The sequence below is a fragment of the Manis javanica genome, chromosome 14, assembly GCF_040802235.1.
Source record: "Manis javanica isolate MJ-LG chromosome 14, MJ_LKY, whole genome shotgun sequence".
NCBI lineage: Eukaryota > Metazoa > Chordata > Mammalia > Pholidota > Manidae > Manis > Manis javanica.
Genome location: NC_133169.1, coordinates 20,220,715 through 20,232,023, shown reverse-complemented (window position 1 = coordinate 20,232,023; position 11,309 = coordinate 20,220,715). Strand labels below are relative to the sequence as shown.

Genomic DNA, 11,309 nt, shown 5'->3' with positions numbered 1-11,309 from the left:
GGTATATCTTTCTCCATTCCTTCAGTTTCAGTCTGTGTATATCTTTAGGTCTGAGATGAGTCTCTTGTAGGTAGATGGGTTTTTTTTTTTATCAGTTTAGTCACCCTGTATCTTTTGAGTGCAATGTTTATCTATTTATGTTTAGAGTAATTACTGATATGTATGTACTTATTGCCATTTTGATAAATATTTCATGGTTGTTTTGGTGTTCTTCTCTGATCCTTTCTTCCTCTCTTGCACTGTTCTCTTGTGTTTTATGACCCTTAGTGTAATGGTTGGGTTCCCTTCATGCCTTTTTGTTTATTTATTATACATTTATGTTTTTTGACTACCATGGGGTACTATAACTATAACAATCTATAATAATCTGAGAGTCACTTATATTTGAATGTATTCTAACAGCACTGTATTTCTTTCTCTCCCAGCTCCCTGTTTCACATATATCTTCTTTTACACCTTTTTATTATGTGATTTCCTTAACTAATTTTAGATGTAATTGCTTTTTGTTATTTTGTCTTCTTGACCTTCATACTAATTTTCAAGTAATTGCTCTTATATCTCTGCTGTATGTTTGCTTTACTAGTGGTAATTTTTCCCTTTTTTAAATTCCTTGTTTCTACTTAGGATCTTTTCCTCTTAAAGAAGATCCTTTAACATTCTTGTAAGGCTGGCTTGGTAGTAATGAATTTTTTTAACTTATGTTTATCTGTGAAGGTCTTTATCTCTCCTTCAATTCTGAATTAAAACCTTGCTGCATATAGTATTCTTGGTTGGAGGATTTTTCAGCAATTTGAATATATCATACCATTCTCTTCTGGTATTTAGTGTCTGCAGAAATATCAGTTTATAACCTTATCGGGATTCCCTCTCTATGCAATGTGTTGCCTTTTCTTGCTGCTTTAAAGATTCACTTTTTGTCTTTGATCTTAAGCATTTTAATCATTATTTGTCTTGGTGTGGGCCTCATTGGGTTCATCTTGTGTGGAGCTCTCTGTGCTTCCTGCACCTGGTAGACTGTTTCCTTTCTCAAGTTAGGGAAGTTTTCCACTATCATTTATTCAAATAAATGTTTTGCTTCTTTCTCTCTCCCCTCCTTCTGGGACTCTGAAATACAGAGATTAGGATGTTTGGGGTTGCCCCAGAGTTCTCCTACCTTCATTTCTTCTAAGTCTTTCTTCCTCCTGATGTTCAGCTTGAGTGTTTCCCATTTCTCTGTCTTCCTCGTCATTTATCTCTTCCTCTAGTGTATTTTTTTATTTCACCAATTGAATTTTTCATCTCTGATTGGTTCTTCTGAGACTTTCTCTTTGATGGCGTCTGCCTTGAGTTCTGCTTTTGCTTTCTCAAGGCCAGTGAGCATCTTCATAACAATTGCTTTAAACTCTTTATTAGGTAGATTGGTTAACTGTTTCATTTAGGCTTTTTTTTCTGAAAATTCTTTTTGGTTCTGTCATGTGAAACATATTCTTGTCTCATTTTGTATCATCTTCTGTTCTTGATTCTTTGAATTAGTTGAAAGGTCTTGCTCTCCCAGTCTTGAAGAATTGGCCTGTGTAGGAGGGTCTCTGGTGTAAAATGTGTGTGCCTCATGGCAAGATGGAAACACAGTGAGTGTGGAAGGGGCTTTTCCTAATGCTGGACCCCCTAAGGCATGTTCCCAGGCACAGCCTTGGGGCCCATTGAAAGGTCTCCTAGTTGGACACCTGTGGATTCTGCACTAGCAGAGGAAGGGTGTTGGGCCAGCAATAGGTTGGAGGTGCACTACAGGTAACTCCCAGATTGGGTGCCAGCTCAGTCATCTGTGCCTTCTTGCCCATAGGCTTACGTGTACTCTGAGCCACTCTAGAGAATTCTTATGTCAGTGCCCACTAGGTGTCACCACCAACCGGTGTCAGGCTATTTGAACATTCTCCCACGTCCACTGCATTTTCTGGGATGTGCCAGGGAATTCCTTTATTTGAACCTGCTGGTCCTGCTGATGTAGTTCCCTGTGTGATCATTCCCCAGCAGTGAACACATGCTCTGAGCTGCTCTGTTGCCTTAGTGGTACCATCCTACAATTTTGTACACTCTCCTTGTGGGTTGGCACCTTTCTGATCCTGCTGATGTATCTGGAATGGTGGATGGCTGCAGGCAGCAAGATGGGACTGCTGGCTCTCCTGCAGGTGCACCCGGGTTGCCTAGGTCTAGTCTGAGATGAGTGTGTGCACCCAGATGCTGCTCTTAGACACACTATCATGTGCAGAAGAAAAGTAACAGTGATGCTAGCTGCTCCTCCATTCCCAGGTTGCCTCCAACAGTTTCTTTAACAAACATCAAATGTTTAGTTACGAACCTAGGGTTATTTCACTTATTGCCTAGTTGTACTTTAAATCATGAGTCTTTCTTCCTCCATCTCAGGGCAGGGAGAACATGTCGGGCTCTCTCAGTGATATTCTTCCCTATCCCCTCTGATGGTTGCTGTGCTGAGGGGGAAGTTCCTACAGTTACCATATCTCTGTCTCTTATGCCATTTTTAAATGTGATCTTTCATTGTATAGAAGGTGTTCACTTCAGTCTCCATTCTTCTTAAGGGTGAAACGCTCTGTACAGACATGTAGTTTCAGTGTGTAGGTGTGAGAAGGTGGACTCAAGCTCTCTCTACTCCATCATCCTCCCAGAATTTCTGTTGAAAGAAATTTTAAAATATCTATATAATTGGAAAAGCATCCCATGATAATGAATTGAAAGATGCATAATAGCAATGCCCTCCAAAGTGATCCAGAGATTCAATGCAACCCTTGTCAGAATCTCAAATGACTTTTTTGTAGATTTGGACAAACTGATTTTAAAATCCATGAACAAATGCAAGGTATCCAAAATAACAAAACAGTCTTGGAGGAGGGGGATAAAGAACAAAGTAGGAGGACACACACTACCCTGTTTCAAAACTTACTCCAAAGCAAAAACAGCCAAAACATTGTGACACAAGAATAGACATACAAACCAATGGATTAAAAATGAGAGCTCAGAAATAACCCATTCATCTGAGGTTAAGTGATGTCCCACAAGAGTGCAAAGGTAATTTAATGAACAGCCTTCAATAGATGATGCTGGGCCCAACACCGACATGGGTAGAAGAGTGAAGCTGGACCTTTCCTCCACGACTTATATAAAACAATTACTCGAAATGGATCTTAGATCTAAATATAATACCTGATAAAACTATATAACTCTTAGAAGAAAATATAAAGGTCAATCTTTATGTTTTTAGAATTGATAAGGAACTATTAAATTTGACAATTAAAGCTCAATGGCAGAAGATAAAGTAGATCACTGGATTTCTGGAAGCAGACTTTTTACATCTTTGAAACCCAAGGCAAAGTGGGAGCATTCAGGGCCCCACCAGGTCAACAGCCGCACATAACAACTTGGTTCTCCTGTAGCAGTAGCGATGCACGTGTGCGTGGGAGGGGCACCCAGACGCTGAGGTGTCTCGTGAAGTGAGCACAGTTCCTTTGTGAGCACAGGAGTGAGTGTGTTTGTCACCCATGGCAACGCTTACACCCTCCCATGTGCCAGCAATAGAACTGCATCGCACTTAACCCGGCCAGGAGACCCAAATAACAGCTGTGTGTGTTTAACACCACAAAGTTCAACCCTGGTGCTGAGAACAATGTAAATCTGATACTGAATATGACAGATTTGATAAGGAGTCCAAATCTGATAGGACAGTTAATGTTTCTTAACCAAAGAAAAAACTAAATGGAATGCTATGCGCCTGCATTCCCCTCCATGATGATGGAATTTTACCTTGGCTTATTGGGAAACAGCTACACCTTGTAAATCCTCTTACCTCCTACGTGGTCCTGGAACCCAAAGATATTGCTACTGGGAATCTGCTACACAGAGAATGGAAGCTGTAAAAAAGTAGAAGTATGCCTTGAAGGAGCCCAAGTGCACTAGGGCACGATCTTACTGGGAGACTCCCATCTGGATTCAGGTGCAGAATGCCATGTATTCCCAGCAGCAGCTCAGGTTTTCAAAAAAAAGTTGCTGATGAGGTAAAAGGGATTTTTGCAATACGAACTTGTGCTTCTTAGTTTTGATCTTTGTCACAGCATTTCATCTCCTTTTTGATTTCCTGGCATTTAAAAATGAGACATCAGTTTCTGGAAGAAACACAAGAGCATGACTGGAATATCTACCAAAGTAGTGACTTTGCTCTGCATCATCACAGTGGTTAATACTGCTTTTCCTTCTGAATAAGCAGATTGTTCTACTAGTCCTTTTCCCAAAGGCTCTGGAGCAACAGTTGAACTAAAGAAAGTGAATGACTGATTTTGGAGAGATCTAAAACCTGAATTTCAGTTTGGTCATTGCAGTGAATTGGAAAGGAAATGAAGGAATATAATACTCAGATATGAAATACTTGTCTTACTTATTCTACCCTATATGTACCTGAGGTGCCACTTATTTGCTCCTGCATATCAAGTATAAAAACTGGCATTTTTGGTTAACCATCTGCATTGTCAATAGACGGAGTATGCTTTTGCCTTTCTGTTTATGTTACTCCAGCTTTTGTGAAATACAAAGTAAAGTTGGTTTTGCATCTGCCTGGAAGGCAGTGCTTGAAATACCTTCATCGACACTGTCTTGGTTTTCATTATTGCCATGCCAATATCTCGGTTTGTGTGCTTTAGACATCACGTGAAATTCTGTAAAACTTTTGGATATGACAGACTCAATTTTTGAAGCTCCATTTTCCTTTTTAACTAATGAGCTTTTAACTAGGCCAGAAGTGGCAATTATTTTACAAGCAGTCACTCATAAATTTCAGCACAATAACTGGAATTTGAACTGTCAAAGTGTTGGTATGAACTTTATGAAGACAGAAGAGTTCACTAGTGCATACTAACAATGGTTTCATTTGATAGCACCAATTAACAATTTTTTTCTCTTAACCTAAATAATGTAATTACACCTCTTCTTTCTCATATAGATCTCTTGCATCCCCACATGAATAACATGAATGGGACTACTTTTCTGGTGGTATCAGAATCTGTGCTCCATGAATCGCAATTCTGAGACCCAACTAAAAGGACTTTTGTTTTTCTTTTCTTTTTTTTGTTAAGGTATGATTGATATACACTCTTGTGAAGGTTTCACATGAAAAAACACTGTGATTACTACATTTACCCACATTATCAAGTCCTCATCCATACCCCAATGCAGTCACTGTCCATCAGTGTAGTAAGATGCCACAGATCCACTATGTGCCTTCTCTGTGCTACACTGTTCTCCCCGCGATACCCCACACCATGTGTACTAAACATAATACCCATCAATCCCCTTCTTCTTCCCTCCCCACCCGTCCTCCCACACCCCTACCCCTTGGTAACCACTAGTGCATTCTTGGAGTCTCTGAGTCTCCTGCTATTTTGTTCCTTCAGTTTTGCTTCATTGTTATACTCCACAAATGAGAGAAATCATTTGGCATTTGTCTTTCTCCACCTGGCTTATTTCACTGAGCATAATGTTCTCCAGCTCCATCCATGTTGTTGCAAATAGCAGGATTTCTTCCTTTCTTATGGCCAAAGAGTATTCCATTGTGTATATGTACCACCTCTTCTTTATACATAGGGGTACATATGTCTTGTTGAATCTGAGAAGTTGTATTCTTTGGGTAAATTTCAAGGAGTGGGATTTCCGGGTCAAATGGTATTTCTATTTTTAGTTTTTAGAGGAACCTCCATATTGCTTTCCACAATGGTTGAACTAGCTTACATTCCCACCAGCAGTGTAGGAGGGTTCCCCTTTCTCTGCATCCTCACCAGCGTTTGTTGTTCTTAATCTTTTTGATGCTGGCCATCCTAACTGGTGTGAGGTGATACCTCATTGTGGTTTTAATTTGCATTGCCCTGATGATTAGTGATGCGGAGCATTTACTTTTTTTGGTATAATTCATCTACAATTACATGAGGAACATTATGTTTACTAGGCTCTCCCCTTCAACAAAGTCACCCCCCACCAAACCCCATTTCAGTCACTGTCCAACAGCATAGTAAGATGCTGTAGAATCACTACTTGTCTTCTCTCTGTTGCACAGCCCACCCTGTGCCACACCCCCACATTATACATGCTAATCGTAATGCCCCCTTTCCTTTTCCCCCTCCTTATCCCTCCCTCCCACCCATCCTCCCAAGTCCCTTTTCCTTTGGTAACTGTTAGTCCATTCTTGGGTTCTGTGATTCTGCTGCTGTTTTGTTCCTTCAGTTTTTTTCTTTGTTCTAATACTCCACATATGAGTGAAATCATTTTGTACTTGTTTTTCTCTGCCTGGCTTATTCCACTGAGCATAATACCCTCTAGCTTCATCCATGTTGCTGCAAATGGTAGGATTTGTTTTCTTCTTATGGCTGAATAATATTCTGTTGTGTATGTGTACCACATCTTCTTTATCCATTCATCTACTGATGGCCATTTAGGTTGCTTCCATTTCTTGGCTACTGTAAATAGTGCTGCAATAAAATAGGGGTGCTTCTGTCTTTTTCAAACTGGGCTGCTGCATTCTTAGGGTAAATTCCTAGAAGTGGAATTCCTGGGTCAAATGGTATTTCTATTTTAAGCATTTTGAGGAACCTCCATACTGCTTTCCACAATGGTTGAACTAATTTATATTCCAGTATAGGAGGATTCCCCTTTCTCCACAACCTCGCCAACATTTGTTGTTGTTTGCCTTTTGGATGGTGGTGATCCTTACTGGTATGAGGTGATATCTTATTGTGGTTTTAATTTGCATTTCTCTGATGACAAGCGATGTGGAGCATCTTTTCATGTGTCTGTTGGCCATCTGAATTTCTTCTTTGGAGAACTGTTTCTTCATATCCTCTGTCCATTTGTTAATCAGGTTATTTGCTTTTTGGGTGTTGACGTGTGTAAGTTCTTTATATATTTTGGATGTTAACCCCTTGTCAGATAGGTCATTAACAAAATACTGTAGGATGCCTCTTTTTCTGTTTATGGTGTCCTTTACCACACAGAAAATTTTTAGTTTGATGTAGTCCCATTAATTCATTTTTGCTTTTGTTTCCTTTGCTTGAGGAAATGGGTTCAGGGAGAAGTTGCTCATCCTTGTATTCAGGAGATGTTTGCCTATGTTGTCTTCTAAGAGTTTAATGGTTTCATGAGTTACATTCAAGTCTTTAATCCATTTCGAGTTTACTTTTGTGTATGGGGTTAGACAATGATTAAGATTCATTCTCTTGCATGTAGCTTTTCAGTTTTGCCAACACCAGCTGGTGAAGACCCTGTCATTTCCCCATTGTGTATCCATGGCTCCTTTATTGGATATTAATTGACAATATATAGTTGGGTTTATATTAGGGCTCTCTAGTCATTTTCATTGGTCTATGGGTCTGTTCTTGTACCAGTATCAAATTATCTTGATTACTGTTGCTTTGTAGTAGAACTTGAAGTTGGGAGTGTAATGCTCCCAGCTTTATTCTTCCTTCTCAGAATTGCTTTGGCTGTGTGAGGTCTTTTGTGGTTCCATATGAATTTTAGAACAATTTTCTCTAGTTTGCTGAGTAATGCTGTTGGTATTTTGATAAGAATTACATTGAATCTATAGATTGCTTTAGGCAGGATGGCCATTTTCACAATATTAATTCTTCCTATGCACGAGCATTGGATGAGTATACATTTATTAGTATCTTCTTTAATTTCTCTTATGAGTGTCTTGTAGTTTTCTGTATATAGGTCTTTCACTTCCTTGGTTAGGTTTATCCCTAGGTATTTTATTCTTCTTGATGCAACTGTGAATGGAATTGTTTGCCTGATTTCTCTTATTGTTAGTGTAGAGGAATGCCACAGATTTCTGTGTATTAATTTTGTATCCTGCAACTTTACTGAATTCAGATATTAGATCTAGTAGTTTTGGAGTGGAGTCTTTAGGGTTTTATGTACAATATCATGTCATCTGCAAAAAGGGATAGTTTAACTTCTTCCTTGCCCATCTGGATGCCTTTTATTTCTTTGTGTTGTCTGATTGCTGTGGCTAGGACTTCCAGTACTATGCTGAATAGAAGTGAGGAAAGTGGGCATTATTGTCTTGTTCCTGATCTTAAAGGAAAAGCTTTCACTTTCAGCTTTTTGCTGTTAAGTATGATGTTGGCTGTGGGTTTGTCATATATGGCCTTTATTATGTTGTGGTACTTGCCCTCTATACCCATTTTTTTGAGTTTTTATCATGAATGGATGTTGAATTTTGTCAAATTCTTTTTCAGCAACTATAGAAATGATCATGTGTTTTTTGTCCTTTTTGTTGGTGTGATGGATGATGTTGATGGATTTTCAAATGTTGTACCATCATTGCATCCCTGGAATAAATCCTACTTGATCATGATGGATGAGCTTTTTGATGTATTTTTGAATTCAGTTTGCCTGTATTTCGTTGAGTATTTTTGCATCTATGTTCATCAGGGATTTTGGTCTGTATTTGTCTTTTTTTGTGGTGTCTCTTCCTTGTTTTGGTATTAGAGTGATGCTGGTCTCAGAGAATGAGTTTAGAAGTATTCTCTCTTCTTCTATGCTTGGGAAAATGATAAGGAGTATATATATTAGGTCTTTACTAAATGTTTGATACAATTCAGCAGTGAAGCCATCTGGCCCAAGAGTTTTGTTCTTAGTATGTTTTTGATTACCAGCTCGATTTTGTTGCTGGTAATTGACCTGTTTAGATTTTCTGTTTCTTCCTTGGTCATCCTTGGAAGGTTGTGTTTTTCTAGAGGGTTTTCCATTTCTTCTAGGTTATCCAATTTTTTAGCATATAATTTTTCATAGTATTCTCTAATAATTCCATGTATTTCTGTGTTGTCTGTAATGATTTTTCCTTTTTCATTTCTGATTCTGTTTATGTGTGTTGGCTTTCCTTTTTTCTTGATAAGTCTGGCTATGGGTTTATCTATTTTGTTAATTTTCTTGAAGAATCAGCTCTTGCTTTCATTGATTCTTCCTATTGTTTTATTCTTCTTGATATTATTTATTTATGCTCTAATATTTATTATGTCCCTCCTTCTACTGACTTTGGGTTTCATATGTTCTTCTTTCTCTACTTTCATTAATTGTCAGTTTAGACTGCTTATATGGGATTGTTCTTCTTTCCTCAGGTAGACTTGTATTGCAATATACTTTCCTCTTAGCACGGCCTTGGCTGTGTCCCACAGGTTTTGTGGTGTTAATTATTGCTGTCATTTGTCTACATATATTGCTTGATCTCTGTTTTTATTTGGTCATTGACCCTTTGGTTATTTGGGAGCATGTTGTGAAGCCTCCAAGTGTTTGTGGAATTTTCATTTTCTTTGCATAATTTATTTCTAGTTTCATTCCTTTGTGGTCTGAGAAACTAGTTGGTACAATTTCAATCTTATTGAATTATTGATGCTCTTTTTGTGGCCTAGTATATGATCTATTCTTGAAAATGTTCCATGTGCACTTGAGAAGAATGTGTATGCTGCTGCTTTTGGGTGTAGAGTTCTGTAAATGTCTGTTAGGTCCATCTTTTCTAAGATTGGGGAAGTTTTCAGCAATTACCTCCTCAAAGACCCTTTCTTTCCCTTTTTCTCTATCTTCTTCTTCCGATACCTCTATAATGGGTATATTGTTCCGTTTGGATTGGTCACACAGTTCTCTCAATATTCTTTCATTCTTAAATATCCTTTTATCTCTCTGTGCCTCAGATTCTTTGTTTTCCTCTTCCCTAGTTTCTATTTCATTTATTGTTTCCACCATCATATCCAATCTGCTTTTAATACCCTCCATCGTGCTCTTCAATGATTGGATCTCTGACAAGAATTCTTTCCTGAGTTCTTGAATATCTTTCCGTACCTCCATTAGCATGTTAATGATTTTTATTTTGAAATCCCTTTCAGGAAGAGTCATGAAGTTCTTGTCCTCTTTCTCAGGGGTTATATTAATTTTACTCTGAACCAGGTTCCTTTGGCATTTCATATTTGTGTATGGTGCCTTCTAGCATCCAGAAGCTCTACTCTCTGGAGCTTCTCAGCCCCTGAAGCAATGTTGGGGATTGCAGGGAGTGGGATTGGTGCCTGGGGGGGAAGAAAGAGCTGTTTCCTGCTTCTCAGCTGCTGTGCCTTTCTCCACTGCCTGAACCAGTGGGCCAAGCACACAGGCATAAGTTTTTGTCCCAGAGCAGCCAGATATGGATCCCTGCTTTCCACAGCAGCTTGAATCTGTCTCTCCAGGAATTCTTCCTCTCTTAGCTTTCCAAACCCATAATCATGAGAGTATCATGAAAGCACCATTAAATGTAGGTTTGTGCTCCTAGAGCAGATCTCCGGAGTTAGGTATTCAGCAGTCCCAAGCCTTCCACTCCCTCCCTGCTCTGTTTCTCTTTCTCCCACCAGTGAGCTGGGGTGGGGGAAAGGCTTTGGTCCTACCTGGCCACAGCTTTGGTACGTTACCCTGTTCTGTGAGGTCTTCTCTTTTCTCCAGGTGTATGCAGTCTGGCGCAGTCCTCTTTCTTGTTGCTCTCTCAGGCTTAGTTGTATTAATTATATTTTCATATTATATACATGTTTAGGAGGAAGCCTTTGTCTCACCTCTCATGCTGCCATCTTTAAGCCCTCAAAAGGCCTTTTCTTTTTCAGTTTCACTTCCTTTTCTTGGTTGACAATGTGGTGCTTCCTGTTTAACTGTACCAAAGATAGCTTTTTCCTGTGGATAAGAGCAGAATGAATGTATTCAACATGTCTTATGATGAAATGTTCAAGTGGAAGCACAAGCAGACTAAATATTCTTTTATAGGATCAACTCCGCAAGGTTAGCCATGAGCTGAACAAAGCTCGCATCAAGTATTTCTCAAAACTATCATGTAATTTCCTTGGACATAACATTTATAACATTACCAAAATTGCTTTGAACATTTCTTAGAGATCTCCTGATTTTCATTTACATTGCTTTAAGAAAGAACTGCTGGCATTTGCTAAGCCTCCCCTTCACAAAATTAAAAAAAAATTGTCTGGGCCACAGAGCTGTGGGGCATTTGTGGTCACATTTTGTGTAAGGCAGCATTCTGTGTGGGAATGCTTATGGTTGCCTGTGGGATACACCCTTAATGCATATTTCCCCTATCAGCAGATACTTAAGAGCACAGGCACACTGCAATTATGTATCAGAGAGAGAGGAAGGATGCTGATTTTCCATTTCAAATTGCTGTTGTTTTTAGCTGTTCTTTTTGTGAATTTCAAATTTCTTTGTAAATTCATCCTATAGAGATTTTCTGGGGTCAAATGGCTTTTTTCTTATTT

The 11,309-nt window shown here is 38.9% G+C and overlaps 1 pseudogene; it reads left to right on the top strand.

Moving 5' to 3' along the window:
• Positions 1 to 1,651: 1,651 nt before the first annotated feature.
• Positions 1,652 to 4,682, top strand: LOC118971675 (lipid scramblase CLPTM1L pseudogene; annotated as a pseudogene).
• The last annotated feature ends 6,627 nt before the right edge of the window (positions 4,683 to 11,309 follow it).